At 38.0% G+C, this 20439-nt stretch overlaps 1 protein-coding gene across 7 annotated transcripts in view; it reads right to left on the bottom strand.

Annotated features, from left to right (window-relative positions):
• The window catches only part of BICC1 (BicC family RNA binding protein 1), a 397066-nt gene that overhangs the window by 300504 nt on the left and 76123 nt on the right, over nt 1-20439 (bottom strand). The window lies entirely within an intron of this gene.

The following is a 20439-nucleotide window of genomic DNA, read 5'->3' as shown; positions in this document are numbered from 1 at the left end:
TCTTAGTTTTTTGAATGTTAAGTTTTAAGCCAAAACTAGATGGGAGCAAAATATGAAGCCTACTGCCTGGATAGAATTTCCAGACTATGGCCCAAAGAACAGGAAGCCAGGCAAAGGTCTGGTGATCACCTTGAGTTGAGGACACGAAGCCAGGAGTTCAAGGATTCCAGGATGCCTTTTTTGCAGAGTAGAATACCAGAGAGAAGAAGGTTACAAAGACAGGAAACCCTGGAGATGTGCTGGGGTGCCCCTCAAGTCTTCAGTTGACCAACCCATGTGTGCGAGCAAACTACACAAGAACCTACCCTAAAAGGATGAGAGGGAATAATCCCTAAAGCTCACATAGGCTGGAAATGGCTCCTTTTGTTCCCACTAATCAGAGTGGAAAACCTCATAATTAACAGGATATTAGGTGGAGTATTTAGAAGGGTTTTATCTCAGTAGGAGGTAAAATTAGAGTAAAAGCTGCTCTGGTTCTACCTAAGAAAGCTTAAAAGCAAGATATGAAAAGGGCAACCCCTTTCTAAGTGACTTAACTATGTCCCGTAACAAAGCTCAAGAACACAAAAATATTCGGCACCCAACAAGATAAAATTCAAATGTCTGGCATCTTAGCAGAAATTATTAGGCATGTAAAGAAGCAGGCAAATACAATCTACGATAAGGAGATAAGCCAATTAAGTAAAACTGACCCAGAACTAACACTAACAAGTTAGAATTAGCAGACATAAAAAACGGTTACTATGTGTAACCATTCAAGAAAAATTTGAAATTTTTAAGAAATTAAGAAATTTGAAAGATCCTAACTGAACTTCTAGAGGTAAAAACTAGTCTAGGAAGAAAGACACATTGGATGGAAGTAACAGCACATTAGGCAGTCACAGAATGTCAACTCTATGCCAGTATTTTATAACTAATATTTCTTAATAATTTTCTTTTCCCCTTCACACTCTTAACCAATTTGCAGAGGGGGAAAAAAAAAGATTAGTGGGTTTAAAGTAACAGCAACTAAAAGGAAACAGTAGTTAAACACACACACACACACACACAGAGGAAAGAAATTAACAGGGCATCAGCAAGCTATCAAACAACTTCAAACTGTCTAATGTGTACATAAATGGAGTCTTCAAAGGAAGAGGAAGAGAAAAAAATATTTGAAGAAATAACAGTTGAAAATTTTCTAAGTCAAATGAAAGCTATACACGCACAAATTTAAGCAGCTCAACAAACTCCAAGCATAAGACACATGAGTAAAACACAGACATATACATCAAATCGCTTGAGATCAATGTTTAAGAAAAAACTTTTAAAACAACCAAAGAAAAAACTGGCTTCCCAGGTGGCGCAGTGGTAAAGAATCCACCTGTCAATGCAGAAGATGAAGAGATGTGGGTTTGATTCCTGGGTTGGGAAGATCCCCTGGAGGAGGAAATGGCAAACCACTCCAGTCTTCTCGCCTGGAGAATTCCATGGACAGAGGAGACTGGCAGACCCCGGTGCATGGAGATGCAAAGACCAACACGAGCGAGCACACACACAAAGAAAAATCTACACATTATTTACAAAGCAATGAAGATAATGATGATCACCAATATCTCACCCTAGACAAAGTAAGCCAGAAGACAGTGGAATATCTTAAAAGAAAAAAAAAAATCAACCTATAATTTTTAATCCAATGACACTTGTTTTTCAAAAATGAAGGCAAAATAAGATTGTTCAGGGTAAGAAACATGAAAAGAAATTCTTCAAACAGAAGAAAAATAATTACCCAAGATAATCTCACCATCTCAAGATCCTAAATTTAAACACATATTTGAAGAACCTTCCATCCTATATGAACACTCACAGGGTCCAAGAAAAAGGACATGGACATTTTGGGGGCTATTATTATGCTTACTACACACGTGAAGAAATTACTAAAAATGTTACACTAAAAAATAACAATAATGTAAGACAAAACATGATTTTGTTTAACGGAAACTGAATATGACTAAGAAAACAAGCCATGTGAAAAACATGAGACCCCTTTGCACTTAAACAATATTTACAGATTTACACTATTGCAAGCACTATGTTTTAATAAAGAACTCAAAGGCAATCACAAATCTGGTCTGAAAAATACACACTCCTATCTTCTTGCAGGAAGTGCTCTATCAAATTAATTGTAAAGACAAATTAAAATTAAGCTAACTATAAATATTCTGTATGTAGGGTTTCTTGATAAATTTCCTTCCCCTTTCATACTTTTAACCAATTTGCAGACTCTTATACTAAGTGGATTTATGGCCCATCAAGAATTGCAACACCTCTAATACACATTTTTCCTTACATGAAATGCTTCAATGACTGACCAAACTGACCTATTATAACACTTTAGAATTAGTACTGCAATTTCAGAATTTGAGAAGCTGCAAATGAGTAAAATTAATCTTTTTCTACTTGCATGCATATCCCCACACCAGCAGTAAAGTCACATTTTTAACATAACCTTGGAAGTTTAACTTTCATCCCAAGTTAATAATTTCTCATAATATTAGCCATCCCCCCATCACACCTAAATAGAAATTCCACAGTCTTACAAATAGGCTTCCTCATTCTATAATTTGTAAATTATCTGAATAACCATTACGCAAATAAATGGAAAAGCTTTTTTAAAAACATACAATTTAATATTACTTCTCTATCCAAACACTATTTAACTTTGAATAACAGTTCTAATCCTTAGTGTAGGACACCATGTTTAGAGAAGCAAGGACCAATCTACAAAAGCAGTTCTCTTTGGTGATAATACAGTGGTGAAATATTTCACTTGACTCTCCTCCAAGCAAAGTTAGAGGCTATTTAAAAACCAAAATCAGGGCTTTGAAGCCACTGTATTTGTTCACCGACTTCATCTATTTCCATTTAATGATTAAAACTCTGTTTATCAGAGGCCAAGCCCATTTGGCCATCGTCTGAGTTCCTGAGATGCCAAGCCAACATTTAGTTTCACATGAGAGACCTCACTGACAAGCACACGCTGAAACCCCCCTTACCAGGGGCTGCTAATCATTACCGGGGCAGAGATGAGAATGCTGACAGGCTCACTGAAGATGAACTGATTCCACACACAGAAAGCCTCATTACCTCGACCTCAGCTTCCCTTCTCTGATCTTGATGATCACAAGAGAAAATGTACCTATTTACCCCAATGTTTTTAGAACTCTTGCCAAGACTACTGATCACTATTTTTTTTTCAGTTTTTATTGGAGTATAGCTGATTGACAATGTTATATTAGTTTCTGCTGTACAGCAAAGTGAACCAGTTATATATATATATATATATATGTTTACATTTATATATACATATGTTTATATGTTTATATATATACACACACATTTATATGTTTATATATATATATACACACACACTCTGTTTTAGATTCTTTTCCCATGTAGGTCATTACACAGTATTCCCTGTGCTATAAACTAGGTCCTTATTAGTTATCTGTTTTATATAACAGATAGTAGTTTGTATATATCAATCCTAATCTCCCAATTTATCCCTTCTCCCTCCTTCTCTTCACCCCCATCCCAGAAGCCATAAGTTCCACATCTGTGACTTTGTTTTATAAATTTGCACCATTTTTTAGATTCCCATACAAGTGATATCTTCGTATTTGTCTTTGTCTGACTTACTTCATTCAGTAGGACAATCTCTAAGTCCTACTTACTAACCAACTCTCCCCCTGATACGACACAAAAGGAGTAATTAATCAAATAGATGAGATATCTGTGGCCACAAGTTGCAATACTCAGTACGCTATTCATGTCCTAGGGCTAACCCTCTCAAAAAAAGTCCAACAGCTTCCATTCTATTCAACCATAAAACAGAATTCTGAAGTTGTCACAACAACGGAAATGAAAGTGCATTATACCAAGTTTCAGAACTCTGCCCTGACTAACGATGATTCAAACAAAAATATGCTTTTAAAACCCTCAAAAATGCACTTTTCCCCAAGTAGTTATTCTAGATCCAAACAATTTTATCTTAAATAATGATTTTTACTCTCCCCACCTGTGTCAGTTACTTATTATTTATTCTTTCACCTTTGAAAGGACTTTGAAGCTTCTATCACACAATCTGGTCAAACATGTTAACTGAAAATAATGAATTCAGAGTTTACACATTTAGTCATGTTTTTGATCAGACACAAAAGCAAAAAGAAGAAACAAACATATAAGAATTAAGCTTATAAGGAAAAAGTATATTAATATACACATTCTAGAAAAAGAGGTACATGTTAGCAGAATTTATACCAAAGTTAAACATAATTCTAAGAAAGTTGGAGAAACAAAAAATCCACATGTAATTCTTGTAAGAACTTTAAAAATCAGATAGTTAAGTCAACATTAAGTTTTAAAATTATGTCCTTCATTTTTGGCATATCAAATATTCATGTTTCATGGGTCCAAAGCACAAAATAATCCTTATCCAGTATACGCCATCCTGGCGAACAACCGACCATTTTATCTTATTCTTGGCCCTTTTTTATCCTTTCAAAACTTCTACTATTTAGGGTTGCCTCACAAGAAAACTAGACAGTAAACAATCTGCCTGCAGTGCAAGAGACCTGGGTTGGATCCCTAGGTCAGGAAGATCCCCTGGAGAAGGGAAAGGCTACCCACTCCGGTATTCTTGCTGGGAGATTCCCATGGACAGAGGAGCCTGGAGGGCTACAGTCCATAGCATCTCAAAGAGTCAGACACAACTGAGTGACTAACACTTCTACTTCACACAAGAAAATTACACAAAAGGAGAAAATTCAGAAACTGCACATAAGAAATGTCTGCAAAAATAAGAAAGCCTATTTGTCTGAAATGTTTATGGCTACTGCATTTAAAAAGAGAATCTATATACTGCTTGCTCTTTATAAAAAGTAACTCCAGAACTGACTGAAACAATTAAGTTCAACTTTAAAAGCATAAAATTTTCTAACTTTCACTCACCTCTGTGTCTAGCAAGACAAAAAGAAGAATGGATTTAGAGCCCAGAGATTTAAATTTAAATTTTAGATCTCAATTTTTTGTTCAAGGTTCTAAAATAAACCAGGTGAGCTAACTTGAGCTAAACTCTTAAACGACCCTCTCTGAACCTCAGCTTTACTTAACTACACAATTATCACAACCTCAACAAATCTTCAGGAGAAGGCAATGGCAACCCACTCCAGTACTCTCGCCTGGAAATTCCTGTGGACGGAGGACCCTAGTAGGCTGCAGTCCCTGGGGTTGCTGCGAGTCGGACACGACTGAGAGGCTTCACTTTCCCTTTTCCCTTTCATGCGTTGGAGAAGGAAATGGCAACCCACTCCAGTGTTCTTGCTTGGAGAATCCCAGGAACGAGGGAGCCTGGTGGGCTGCCGTCTATGGGGTCCCACAGAGTCGGATACGACTGAAGCGACTTAGCAGCAGCAGCAGCAACAAACCTTCATGGCTCCTTCTGATTCTAATAAGGAATTAACAACTCTGAACTCAATCAATTCCTCCCTCCCACTTCAATAAGAAATCTGTCCAATAAAATATCCAGAAAAATGTAATTCATTTTAATACTAGCTATTTTAAAATACACTTAACAAAATTTTTAATTATTTTTTAAAATAAACACTTGTTCTAAACCATCTGTGCCTGACTGCTCAGTCATGTCCGACTCTGCAACCCCAGGGACTGTAACCGCCCAAGCTCCTCTGTCCATGGAATTTTCCAGGCAAGAACATTCTTGGAGTGGGTCGCCAAGCCCTCCTCCAGGGGATCTTCCTGATCCAGGGATTGAACCCACCTCTTCTGCGTCTCCTGAATTGGCATGCAGGTGCTTTACCACTGAGCCACCTGGGAAGGCACTCTAAACCATCCAACATAATCCGAATTTAAATATAAATTATTTAGTGTTTTTAATTCTATAGATCAGCATTCCTCTCAAATACTGTAGTAAACCAAGAAGTTAAAACTGTTATTTCAAGAGGAATGAACTCCCTCTTATCCAGACTCCAACTGACACCTTCAAATTTCTTCCAACTTTTGTACTTCATTGGCAAAACCTCTAAAAAACTAACCTTGAAAACGACAGAAGTTTTAGCATTCCAAGTGAGTATTATAACTCTTGACGTTCATTAAAGAAACGTAAAAATAGGGACCCCCATGCCCCTGAAATTATTTGCCTTGATATATTTTACAAGTGTTTTCAGGAAGTTAATTACTGAAATTGATTTGCACAGTGCTCTTTGCACTAGACCAGCGGTCCCCAACCTCCAAGATCTACTAATGCCTGATGATCTGAGCTGGAGCTGATGTAATAACAGCAGAAACAAAGTGCCCAATTAATGTAATGCGCTTGAATCGTCCTGAAACCATTCCCTCCCACTTGTCTGTGGAAAAACTGTCTTCCATGAAACCAGTCCCTGGTGCCAAAAAGGCTGGAGACCACTCCATGGCTAGACATCTGTATTTACATTAGTTTCCTATTGCTGCTGTAACAGATTACCACAAACTTAATGGCTTAAAACAACATAAATGTATAACCTTACAGTTTTCAAGGTCAGAAGTTCAAAATGGGTTTTATTGGGCCAAGATCAAGGTATTGGCAGGGCTCCAGTCTCTCTGGAAGCTCCGGTGGACAGTCTGTTTCTTTTTGTTTTCTAGCTTTGCTTCCCTGATAGCTCAGTTGGTAAAGAATCCGCCTGCAATGCAAGAGACCCCGGTTCGATTCCTGGGTTGGGAAGATCCGCTGGAGAAGGGATAGGCTACCCACTCCAGTATCCTTGAGCTTCCCTTGTGGCTCAGCTGGTAAAGAATCCACCTGCAATGTGGGAGACCTGGGTTTGAACCCTGAGTTGGGAAGATCTCCTTCTCCTTTGAGAAGGCAAAGGCTACCCACTCCAGTATTCTGGCCTAGAGAATTCCATGGACTGTATAGTCCATGGGGTCACAAAGAGTCGGACACGACTGGGTGACTTTCACTCACTTTGATAGGTACCCACGTTCTTTGGGCCCCGCCATCTTTAAAGCCATCAAGGGTTGGTGCAGTTTTTCTCACATGTCTCCCACTAACTCTCCTGCCTCCCTGTTTCATTTATCACCTTTGTGATTACAATGGGGCTCATCTGGATAATCCAGGGCAATGCCCCTTAAGATCAGCCGCTTAGTGAACTTAATTCCACCTATAACCCTAGTTTTAGTTTTCCCTTGCCATGGGAACAAATTCACAGGGTCTGGGGACTAGGGTGTGGCCAAGTGTAGGAGACTTCCACCTACCACAACATTTATTATCTGCTGAGAGCGCCTACTGACAGACTGCAAGACAGACAAACCCTGTGGAAATCACTTTAATGGGAATGACAAAAAAAATAAAACTACAATTCAGTGGAGAAAAAATATAGAGATTAACAGAGAGGTACACTTAGCAACAAAAGGCAGAGGTACAGGGGATTTTTTTTAAAAATAATAATTTAAAATATGGTTGACTGAAGTCAAATGTTATTAGAGATAAAATAGTTCTACATTAACCTTTTTTTTATTTGGCTGCATCACGTGGCATGTGGGATCTTAGTCCCTCCACCCACCTGGCTAAGGATCGAACCTGCACCCCCTGCATTAGAAACACTGGAAGCTCAGGATCTTAACCACTGGACCGAAGTATTGGAAGTATTGGAAGTATTGGAAGTCCAATACTTGAACGTTATTTTGAGGAAAGACCTAGTGTAATATGCCACAAGGAATGAGGTCATTATCAAGCAGAATTTTAGGGACTGATGGGAACTTAAGAAATCACCTAGTCATTAAAACTAGTAGTCCACTGAGACCCAGGAAAACTGTAACTTTTCTAAGATCACTTGCTTAGGTAATTTCAGAAATAGGCCTTTGACCCAATTTCTTGGTTTTTAGTCAAAATATTAAGTGAGATGGCACAAAGAATAAACTGAATTAAGTACAATGTATTTAAGAAATAAAAGTAACATTTAACTAACTCTGAAAACACTGAGTGCAGATCTTTCCAATTATAAGTTCTGCTTACTGTTTAAATGGTTAGCTATTTAGCAAATTCGCCTTTGTACAATAACTTGCTGCTCAAAGACATTACAAACATGAGACCCCATATTTCATTCATCTAGCTTATGTTACATCATCAAGGTCTTACTATATGCCAGGTTAAGTCCTAGGTGAAAGAGATATCGCACTGAAGGGCAACAAGAACAAAGTCCTGCTCTCATCAATCTTCAATTCCTAGGAAGAATCAAGGAAACAGATAAAAAACAACTGAATAAGTATATCATATGTCAGGGAGAGGTTGTAATTAATATCACAGGGATCTGAAGGAAGATTAGAGATGTGCATTCTCAAGGTTAACTTGAAAAAATAAACACGATGTGCAATGTTAAGAGTTTATGACAAGATGGTGATGAAAAATCTAATGTTTTAAGAAAACACAAACACACAAACATTGTTGTCAAGTTGAATGAGAACTCCTAACTAAAAATTAATACCAGTTAAAATCTAAATCAAGACAGGGTGGAACTGGTAAAAGAACAGATATATAGATCAATGGAATAGAATAAAAAGCCCAGAAACAGACCCACACAAGTAGAAACACCTGACTTTTGAAACAAGGCACAAAAGCAATTCACTGAAAAAAGAATAGTCTTTTCCACAAATGGTACTAGGACAACTGGATATCCATATGCAAAACCATAGTAACAAACCTAGACTTAGATCTTACACCTTAACAAAAAAATTAACACGAAATGAATCACAATCCCAAATGTAAAATTCAAAATTATAAAGTTTCCAGAAGAAAAAACAGGAGAAAATTTACATGACCTTGGGTTTAGTGGCGAGTTTTTAGATACATATCAAAACTACAATCTAAGAAAAAAAAGACAGGTAAGTTATATTTAATGAAATGTAAAACTTCTCTGTGAAGGACACCATTAAGAAAATGAAGAAATAAGCTAAAGATTGGGAGAAAATATTCGTAAAACATGTGTCTGATAAAGGAGTTGTATACAAAAATATATAAATAATTTTTAAAACTCAATAATAAGAAAACAACCCAATTTTAAAATGAGTGGGGACTTCCTGGTGGTCCAATGGCTAAGCCTCTGCTCTACCAGTGCAAGGGGCTGGAGTTTGATCCCTGGTCAGGAGCTAGAAAGATCTCACGTGCTGCAATGAGAACAGAAGGTCCTGGAGCAGCCAAACAAGTAAATAAATATAAATAGACATTTTAAAATAAGATAAAAATGGACAAAGAATCTGAACAGACACCTCACTGAAGAAGATATACAGAGGACACATGACATATGTTTACAGGAAAAGTTGGTCAACATCATACATCAATAGGGAAACACAAATTAAAACAACAATAAGGTGCTATTACACATCTACTAGAATGGCTAAAGTCCAAAACACTTTCAATGCCAAATGCTGATGAAAATGCAGAAAAACAGGAACTCTCATTCACTGCTGGCGGGAAGGCACAATGGTACTCAGCCACTGTGGAATATGGTTTGACATGTCATAAAGCTAAACATAGTCTTAACATGCAACCCAGCAATCGCACTCCTAGGAATTTATCCAATTCATTTGAAAATTTGCATCCACACAAACAACTGCATGAGAATGTTTATAGAAGCTTTATTCATAGTAGCAAATGGAAACCATCTCAACAGGTAAATTTTTTTCTTTTTTTTTTTAAAAAAAGGTCTTCCAGGAACCTCCCTGTGATCCAGTGGTCAAGACTCCGTGTTTTCACGGCAGGGGGCTCAGATTGGATCCCTGGTCAGGGAAGTTCCATGCCACACAGTGCAGCCAAAAAAAAAAAAAAAAAAAATCATCTTCCACACAATGGAATACTATTAAGAAAGAAAAGAGTGAACTATATAAAGCCATGCAAAAATCAGGATGAATCTTAAACACACACAACTAAGTAAAAGAAAGCCTGCCTGAAAAGGCCACCCACTATGTGATTAGATTTACATGACCTTCGGAATAAAGGTAATATTATAAAGATAGTAAACAGTCTGTCATTGACAGGAGGCTGGGAAGAGATGAGAGTTGAACAGGTAAAGTACATGGGATTTTTAGGATGGTGAAAGTATTCTACATATTATAATGGTGAATATATAACATTCTGCATTTGTCAAAACCCATAAAACTTAACAGCATACAGAGAAAACCTCAGTGTATGCAAATTTTAAATTATTTATGAAGTTGGAAAATCCCAGAATGGAATGCAGACAGTGACAAAAGAATATAACAAACATACGATGTAAATTCACCGCAGAGGTAAATGCTGACCTAAGTATCCTTAGAAGTAAGTGCAGTGTGACTATGTATAAAATAGCTTACTAATGAGAACCTTCTGTTTAGCACAGAGAACTCTACTCAATTCTCTGTGGTGATCTAAATGGGAAGAAAACATAAAAAATGAGGGGATATACATATACATATAACTGATTCACTTTGCTGTACAACAGAAATTAATACATTATAAAGAAACTATACTCCAACAAAAAACGTCTTTGAAAGACGATAAAACTTAAATCTTACCATTTGCAACAAGATGAATAAACTTGGAGTGTATTATGCTTTTAGTGAAATAAGTCAGACAGAGAAAGACAAACACGGCATGATATCACTTACAGACATAGAGAACAAGCTATGGTAGTGTTTATCAGTGCGAGGGGGAAGGAGGAAGGGGCATCATAGAGGCAAGAGATTAAGGGGTACAAACTAAATTATGTATGAAATAAGTAAGCGATAAGGATATGCTGTACAGCATAGGGAACACAGCCAATATATTATAGTAATTATAAATGGAGTACAGTTTTTAAAAACTGTAAATCACTGTGTTGTACACCAAAAACATACAATATTGTATACCAATGAAAACATTTTTGAAGAAATAAGTGCAATGTGTAAGGGTAAAGGCCAAAGGAAGTGTGCATAAGCTCTGTTGATAAGATTCTTTCTCATAGCGGGTATTTATAAACAATTCTAAAACCATATACTATATACCGGACTTGAAAAATTAAATAAATGATGGATCCTGGGAGCCAGATTTCTCATTGTTGGAGTGGGTGTTGACAGACAACAGAAGAAAGCTCTAATGATTCATGTGGTAATAGATTAGAGTTGGAGCAATCAGTTCTGAGCTCATGTTTGTTGTTGTTTTAAAGTCTCTAAGTCATGTCCAGCTCTTTTTGAGACCCCATGAACTGTAGCCCACCAGGCTCCTCTGTCCATGGACTTCTCCAGGTAAGAAGACGAAAGTGGTTTGCCGTTTCCTTTTCCAAGGAATCTTCTTGACCCAGGGACTGAACACACATTTCCTGCATTAACAGGCAGATTCTTTACCACTGAGCCACTTGGGGAGCTCATATTTAGCTTAACACAGATACAGAAGGATGCAAATAGAAATATTTAAAAATATGAGTGTGTGTGGCTTACTATACACAATATAGCTCCTTGCTCTGTCAGCTGAGAGGGCCTAGAAACAACCCAACTCAGGAACAATGAGCTCGCCAGATCTTTCTTTCTGATGCCATTCTCCAATAAAAGAAACCAGGGCTCCTTAGAGAAGCTTCCTTAGAGAAATGGCTGATTCTAGAGCTGGCCAAGGAATAGAAAGATGAGCTTAGCTATCTTGCAATGCTAGAAAGCGAGTGCTCAAAAAAGAAAGAAAGAAAGAAAGAAAAGGCACCAACACTGTGGATACATCAAAGCGACACAGGAACCAAGTCAAAGAGCTCCCAATGGCCAAAGCTGGAACAATCTGAGCACCAAAATAAAGAAGTATTGCCTTCTACTCCAGAGTATAAAATAAATATCCATAGTCTATACTGATATATGGCCGAAAAGTGGAGAGGAACTAAAACCCTCTTGATGAAAGTGAAAGAGAAGAGTGAAAAAGTTGGCTTAAAGCTCAACATTCAGAAAACGAAGATCATGGCATCTGGTCCCATCACTTCATGGCAAATAGATGGGGAAACAGTGTCAAGACTTTATTTTGGGGGGCTCCAAAATCACTGCAGATGGTAACTGCAGCCATGAAATTAAAAGACACTTACTCCTTGGAAGGAAAGTTATGACCAACCTAGACAGTATATTCAAAAGCAGAGACATTACTTTGCCAACAAAGGTCCATCTAGTCAAGGCTATGGTTTGTCCAGTGGTTATGTATGGATGTGAGAGTTGGACTGTGAAAAAAGCTGAGCACCGAAGAATTGATGCTTTTGAACTGTGGTGCTGGAGAAGACTATTGAGAGTCCCTCGGACTGCAAGGTGATCCAACCAGCCCATTCTAAAGGAGATCAGTCCTGGGTGTTCTTTGGAAGGAATGATGCTAAAGCTGAAACTCCAGTACTTTGGCCACCTCATGTGAAGAGTTGACTCATTGGAAAAGACTCTGATGCTGGGAGGGATTGGGGGCAGGAGGAGAAGGGGACGACAGAAGATGAGATGGCTGGATGGCATCACTGACTCTATGGACGGAGTCTGAGTGAACTCCAGAAGTTGGTGATGGACAGGGAGGTCAGGAGTGCTGCAATTCATAGGGTCACAAAGAGTCGGACACGACTGAGCGACTGAACTGAACTGAAACTGATATAACAAATGATTGAATAAAGAAATTAAAGTGGGGTTCTTCCCTGGTGGTTCAGAGGTTGACTTTGTGCTTCTGATACAGGGGGCAGAGGCTGGACGGACCCCTGTTTGGGGAACTAAGATCCCACATGCTGCAGAACATGGCCCCAAAAAATTAATTAAAAATAATAATGATGATTAAAAATTTTTTAATAATCAAACAAAGAGATAAACCAATAATTAATAAATAAGAAGTAAATCAATCTCCCATGCAAAAGAATTCCAAAATATTACCTAGACTCTCCCCTCACAAGGAGGTAAGCAGGAGTCCCTACTGAAGTGTGGGCGGAACATCGGCACTTCCTTCTGTGTCCATTATAGAGAGGAAATATTTAAAGAGTATCATTACAGTAAAGAAGCCCGACAAATACTACGTCAGCCGAGTGATCAGGATTAGCATCAACAGTGACAGGTCATATGGGTGATATGTGGTGAAAACAGTACTTCACTGCCCTAGTCACACTCCCCAGAACTCATCGGCCTAGCTGAACCAGGAGAAAAACCTCAGACAAACCCCCAAATAAGGGACGTTCCTAACCCCTTCAGATTGTCAAGCTCATCAAAAACACGGGGAGTCTGAGAATCCGTCAGCCAAAAGGAGCCCAAGGAAATGTGACAATTAATGTAATGTGGTATTCTGCATGGGATCCTGGAAGAGCAAAAGCACTTCAGGTAAAAAAAAAAAAAAGAAGAAGGAAATCTGAATAAGATATAGATTCTGGGTCATAAACAGAGTGGGCTATATGGGGACTCCCTACTATATTCACAACTATTCTGTAAATCTGAAATTGCTCTAAAATAAAGTTTATTTTTAAAAAATTCTACTGAATTAAAAATTCTCACCAGTGAAGAAAGTATGAATCATATGTTATTTCTCTAGGTATCAATTTAAACACATCTAAAAGTCTAGCACATTCTTTAAATATTAAAAATAAAATGAAGCCTGATACATTTACAAGGCAGGAGGCCAAACACTATCATTTTTTTAAAGTATGTCATTTTTTTTAAAAAAAAAGTACAAACATCCTTTGGATTGCAAAACTGATACTTTAATATTGATTTTTTTCTTAAGTATTTGAAACTACTGATAAGATAATAGGACAACAAATTAAATTATGATGATAAAAGGACCATTCATTTTAGGTAAAACTGTGGTCAACTGTGGGAGTCATTTGGATCTGGGTTTTTTCCTGCCACCGTAAGAGCCACTGAATACTGTATCCCAGAGGTTACTCCTACAGGACTGGTAACCAGGATTACCTGCTACCTGGAGGATCAACAAGGCATCTTTCTGTACTCTATACTTAAGTCTGAAAATAGGTACTATGTTACTTGGCCCATAAATACTTTTTTATTAACAATCTGGACGTGTTATCAATAATAAAATAAAGAGACTGATGACTGATCAACTATACTTCAATAATATATATTTTCAATTTGGAGTCTGAATGCAAAAAAAAAAATCAAATTTCTACCTTTCTGTTTGAACAATGGGAAGATCTGGCCACACCTGGCCTACATTTCCAAAGGGCAACAACCTGATGCCACCAAGCAGAGCTGTCCCCTGCAGGCCAGGCACTGCCTCTCTAGTTTGCCTTAACCCTGATTAATATCCCAACCCATTTCACTTATTACTTATAGCTCTACAATCCTCCACCCTATTACTCCTGAAACCTGGAGAACAACAAACGTGGAGACACAGCAACAATATCCATAAGCTAATACAAATAATATTATTTTGTTTCATGACCCAGAAGTATCCCTGATTCATGTAATAGGGGGCAATCCTACTAAATATGCCAAGACAGCATTAATTGGTTCATTCTGGTTCAAGAAAGAAATCATGGATTAGGGTAGATATATCACAGACAAGACAAGATACAAATACACACACTCCATTAATTCCCATTTACCTTTAGGAACCTAGAATAAATAATAGGATGGTCATGGGCTCATTCAGTGGGACAAAGAGGAACAAGGCTCTGGGCACCTGTGTGGACTTCTCCTGGAGCTAAAATAAGTGACAACCCAACTAGCTTGCTCCCTAGAGTGCTACCCCTCCAGAGGCTCTAAAACCTCTAGGGCAGTAAAACATCACCAAATATAAGAAAATGGAGAAAATGATACTGACTAGAACCTGGCTCAGGGAGGATTTGCTGTACATTTTACCGAAAACAACTCGATAATCTTTGCATAAAAAGTGAACTCCACAAAGGACATGTTAAAAGACCTTCTAGAGACAGCAGGACTAATGAGTGGGTTGGTTTGTTTCACTAAGGTGGAATAGGCAATTTAGGGCAGCAGCAAAATTTCTTGAAAAAAGGGGAAAAAAAAAGAGGCCTGGAGCTGCCACCAGAGGGCTAACTTCACCCTCTCCCAAGGCAGGGCCCTGCCTCTGTAGACAGTGTTTGTCCACCAAATATCTGAAGAGTATGAGCCAGATTCTGAGCCTGATTGGAGCTCACTCACTTTTCTTGACATTTTCTATTTCTGTACATATATTCAATAAATTGAAAGAAAAACTTTGAAGTCAAGTTAGTTTCAGCTAGTCATCATCATTCATGTCCAAGAGACAAGACAGGTCCTCAGATACAGAAGAAAAACACCACAAATTAGTATCAAACCTTATACTCTCATATCTAATAAAGGAATCACAGAATAGCAAACAACTTGAGGCCACAGTGATATATACTCTTAAGGATAAAGCTGAAATCTTCCATTTTAAACTTTGAAAGAATGAAATTAATTGCAAAAATATATCCAAGGGATAACTTTTGAAGCAACCTGCTAGAGTACACGGAGAAGGCAATGGCACCCCACTCCAGTACTCTTGCCTGGAAAATCCCATGGACGGAGGAGCCTGGTGGGCTGCAGTCCATGGGGTCACGAAGAGTCAGACACGACTGAGCAACTTCATTTTCACTTTTCACTTTCATGCACTGGAGAAGGAAATGGCAGCCCACTCCAGTGTTCTTGCCTGGAGAATCCCAGGAATGGGGGAGCCTGGTGGGCTGCTGTCTACGGGGTCGCAATGAGTTGGACAAGACTGAAGCAACTTAGCAGCAGCAGCAGCAGCTAGAGTACATGTATTAAAGTGTGAATATAAGTATCTAATTATAAACCAATACTACAGTAATAGCACATCTATACATCTTAAACTAAAAGATGACTAAAATAATCTAAAAGGCAAAGCTAAAGTAAGCAGTGTAATAGGAGTAGCCACGTATTACTTTCAGAGTAAAACAAGCGCCATTTATAAAAAGCCTGTAGTATCTGAGAATGCTTTGAATAATTCAGCTATATTTTCAAATTGTTTCCAAGCCCTTAATCTGGTACTGAGTAACCTGAATCAATGGACTTTTTGTTTTCCAATTATTTATTCATCTGCTTAGTCTTCATAAAGTTTCTCCTGAAAAAAGTACTGAGGTTAGGAAAACTATCCTACGCAATCCTTACTACAGCCATATCGTGCTTAAGAATACACATTTATAATGTTCATTAGATAATTCACAGTCTAGAATAAAATGACTTTTTTGTAATACTTACAAATAGTCAAGGACGTATTTGATTAGATGGAGAAGACTCCATCACATAAAAGAACCGAATGTCATATCAAGGCAATGGGTCCCACTAACAGAAACTAAGTATATAAAACTGGACATCCACAGAAACAAAAATCAGACACGAGTTTCCATTCCAAAAGTAAGCTTCACTTTAGGAAAATAATTCACCATATGATTTCTTTGAAGAGCTATAAAGCCTAATACATTCAAAGTGAAAGAGAGTGAAAGTGAAGTCGCTCAGTCGTGTCCGACTCTGCAAACCCATGGATTATAGCTCCTCCATCCACGGGATTTTCCAGGCACAAGTACTGGAATGGGTTGTCATTTCCTTCTCCAGGGGATCTTCCTGACCCAGGGATCGAACCTGCATTGCAGGTAGATAGATGCTTTACCATCTGAGTCACCAGGGAAGTCTCGATACATTCAAATTGGGGCTCAATTTCGATATTTGAGGAATAAGAGTTAATAACAATGTTGTCCAATGCTTTGTATCACTTTTAATTATTTATTTTTAATTGTGATAAAATATATATAAAATTTACCAATTTGAACCATTTTTAAGTACGGCCCAGCGGCATTAAGTACATTCACACTGTTGTGTAACCACCACCACCATCCAGGTGGTTTTCATATAAGACTAGTTCATCTTACCCATCCGAAACTCTACTCATTAAACAATACCTCAATTTCCCTCCTCCCATACCTTGACAACCACCATTCCACTTGCTGTCTCCATTAATTTGACTGAGTACTTCACGTAAGAGTAATCATCCAGTATTTGTCTTTGGTGACTAGATTATTTCACTTAGCATAATATCATCGGGCCTCATCGGTCTGATAGCCCATGTCCAGACTCCAGAGTTCCCAAAGAGTTATATCAGACAGATTCTGCCCATGCAACAGCTGTCCAGGTGGGAAGACAGATCCCTGGAGCGCTGTACTCTGCCATCCTCGCTCTAGCTCCCCCAGTGCACTGCATTACATGGCATAAATTCTATGAGAACACAGTCCACAGTTACTCAAAGAGACACTCCATTTGTTGTGAATAAACTGAAAGGGCAGATATTTTTATATTTAAGAAGTTACTGTGAAAGAATATGCTGACTTACTTGTTGCCATAATTACATATCTAGACTATTTTAAAGTTCAATTGTAGCCAAAATATTTTCTTAAAACATCAAGGAGTAATGTTGTAAAATGAAAACCGAAAATATAAGTATGGGTCTTTTATGAAAAATTCATTGAAAACCAAGGAATAATTTGTAACAAAACCACAAGTGAAGTTCCATATAAATTCCCCTTAAAAGTTATTCCCTCTGAAACTTACTGTCTCATGGCTTGTTTTCCTCCATATCTTTAAAATTAGAAAAACAGGAATCATTTGATGAAAAGAAAACAATTCTGAGAAATTCCACTTCCAGTAGAGACAGACAAGGTAACAGAGACCCTCCTATTGTGGTTAACTAAAAAAAAATGAACATTTTTTTAAATCCACTTGCAGGCATCACAGCATCAACAAGAGACTGAAGAACTGCCAAGCCAGGATACAGTGAAGAACAGAAGACCAAGAATGGGAAAGCAGCATCGAGTGCCTTCTCCACGGGAACATGTGCTGATTTCAGGGGAGCATCTGAGAACCACATCACGCCCTGCACAACCTCTCAGCCAGAAGCCAGAGAACCAGGCATTGGGGTTATGTAAGAGGATATGAGCTTGAGTTTGAGCAAGCTCAAGGAGCTGGTGAAGGAGAGGAAAGCCTGGAGTGCTGCAGTCCAGGGGGTCACAAAGAGTTGGACATGACACGCTGAACAACAAAGATAACATCACATTGAACAAATGTATCACCAAAGTGACTGTCCAAACAGCCAGGAACCAGGAAAAAGATGCTCAGCCTCACTAGTAATCAAGGACATGCACATCTGAAGCCACAGTGGAATGCTGGTACATCCTCACCAGAATGACTACAATGTTAAAGATTTACAACACCTATCAGTGGCAAAGTTACAGAGCAACTGGAAAACTCTTAAGACTGCAGATACAGCGCAAGGTGGTAATGACCACTTTGGAAAACTGGAAGTATCTTCTGAAACAAAACACAGTCTTACCATATATCATTTTCATCCCAAGGCACACATCCAACAGAAATTAGTCCATCAAACTACATACACAACACTCATAGCAGCTTTATTCATAACAGCTAGCAGATAAAAAATTAATGATTGTCAGTACAATAGACTGGTATATGCACACAATAAAATACTCAGAGCAAACAAAGGAACAAATATGCAGTGATAAACAGGTTTAAATAAAACTAAGGAAACTGGTCTCCAGTAAAAATTGTATTATAAGTAAACTTGGAGGGATTTATTTTTTTGTAGGATGAAGGTAAACATTACATAGAAACTTGGTTGTTAAGGAAGAAACGAAAAGCTCAAGAAATGGCAAATATGCAAATAGATTCACAAACTTATCCTCTTGATTTCTTCAAAATACACATGACTGTTCAAAACAAAAACCTGTACCACTGTACTGTGGGGTTTATAATTTGTGGCAGTGGCTCCACTGTGTCAGACTTTTTGCGATACATGGACGATAGCCCGCCAGGCTCCTCTGTCCATGGAATTCTCCAGGCAAGAATACTGGAGTGGGTAGTCATTCCCTTCTCCAGGATATCTCCCCAACCCAGGGATCAAACCCAGGTGTCTTGCATTGCAGACAGACTACCGTCTGAGCCACCAGAGAAGGCATAACCCATATAGGAACAAAATAATAAAGACTGGAGGATGGTGACAAATGGTTGCAAAGCCTTTCCTTTTATATGAAGTGGTAAAGAAATTAAACAGACTGTGTCAACTTGAGGATGCACAGTGTTATACTACATCTACTATTTTAAAAAATTAGGAAAAGAGCTCCTGCTAGAAATCTAAATTAAATGGAAATTTTATAAGAAATCAATTAACCTAAAAGAAGGCTGGACAGGGAAAAAAAAAATCAAAGAACGTGCCATTATATATTTGTTCAAACCCATATAATGTACAACATCAAAAGTGAGCCCTAGTGTAAATTATGGATTTGGCGTGATTACGATGTGCCAATGTAGGGTCAGCAGTTAGAACCACTGTCGTACTCTGGTGGGAGATGTTGTTAATGACCATCCATGTGTGAGGACAGGGAATGATGGGAACACTCTGAAACGTATGCTCAATTTTCCTGTGAACCTAAAACTGCTCTAAAATATAACGTCTATTGAAAATAAAATTAAAAAGCAGATGAGACAAATAACAAATAGTAAAGTTACAGACCTAAATCAAACATCAACAATCACATTAAATATGTATGGAACTAAGAGTCCAATAAAAAGGCAAGGGTTGTCACATGGAGAGGATTAATTATGATATGCTCACACCACAGAAAACATTCAGCAATGAAAATCAATAAACTCCAGTATATACAATATAGATCAATTTCAAATTTTGAGGGAGAAAGCCAGACCCAACAGGTTATGTACAATATAACTGCATTTAGATGAAGTTTAAAAGAAGGCAAAACCCAACAAAGTATACAGGGATGGAGATTTATATATAAAACACACACACACACACACGTGGTAAAACTATATGGTAAGCTAAAACAGATACTACTCTCCAAATGAAGAGACTTATGACTTCAAAGGAGTATGCATGAGGCTAGTGCTTCTGCTGCTGCTGCTAAGTCGCTTCAGTCATGTTCCTGAGATGCTGAGAATATTGTCTTTCTTGACTCGAGTGGTGTAAATCATTTATAATTCACTTTTGCTACATTTCTTGTATCTCTACTAAACTTGACAATTTAAATGACCAAAACCAAAAATCACTCTGAAATGACTGACTAGATTGTTGTTGTTGTTTAGTTGTTAAATTGTGTCTGACTCTCTGCAGCCCCATGGACTGCAGCACACCAGGCTTTCCTGTCCTTCACCATTTCCCAGAGTTTGCTCAAACTCACGTCCATTGAGTCGGTAACGCTATCCAACCATCTCAGGTTTGAAATGTTAGGATGGAAACAGTCATAATAAAAGCACTCAAAAAAAGTGTATTTAGAAAAGGCACTCATGGAGATAAACCACAGGAAAATTCTATACCACAAATTCAGTGTCACAGAATTTTCAAATTCATATAAATAATAATCATATAATGTTCCTTGCTTAGCTATTTTCTGAATA

The sequence above is a fragment of the Ovis aries genome, chromosome 25 (genome assembly GCF_016772045.2).
Source record: "Ovis aries strain OAR_USU_Benz2616 breed Rambouillet chromosome 25, ARS-UI_Ramb_v3.0, whole genome shotgun sequence".
Classification (NCBI taxonomy): Eukaryota; Metazoa; Chordata; class Mammalia; order Artiodactyla; family Bovidae; genus Ovis; species Ovis aries.
The sequence above is the reverse complement of the archived record's forward strand: the minus strand, read 5'-3'. Positions and strand labels throughout refer to the sequence as shown.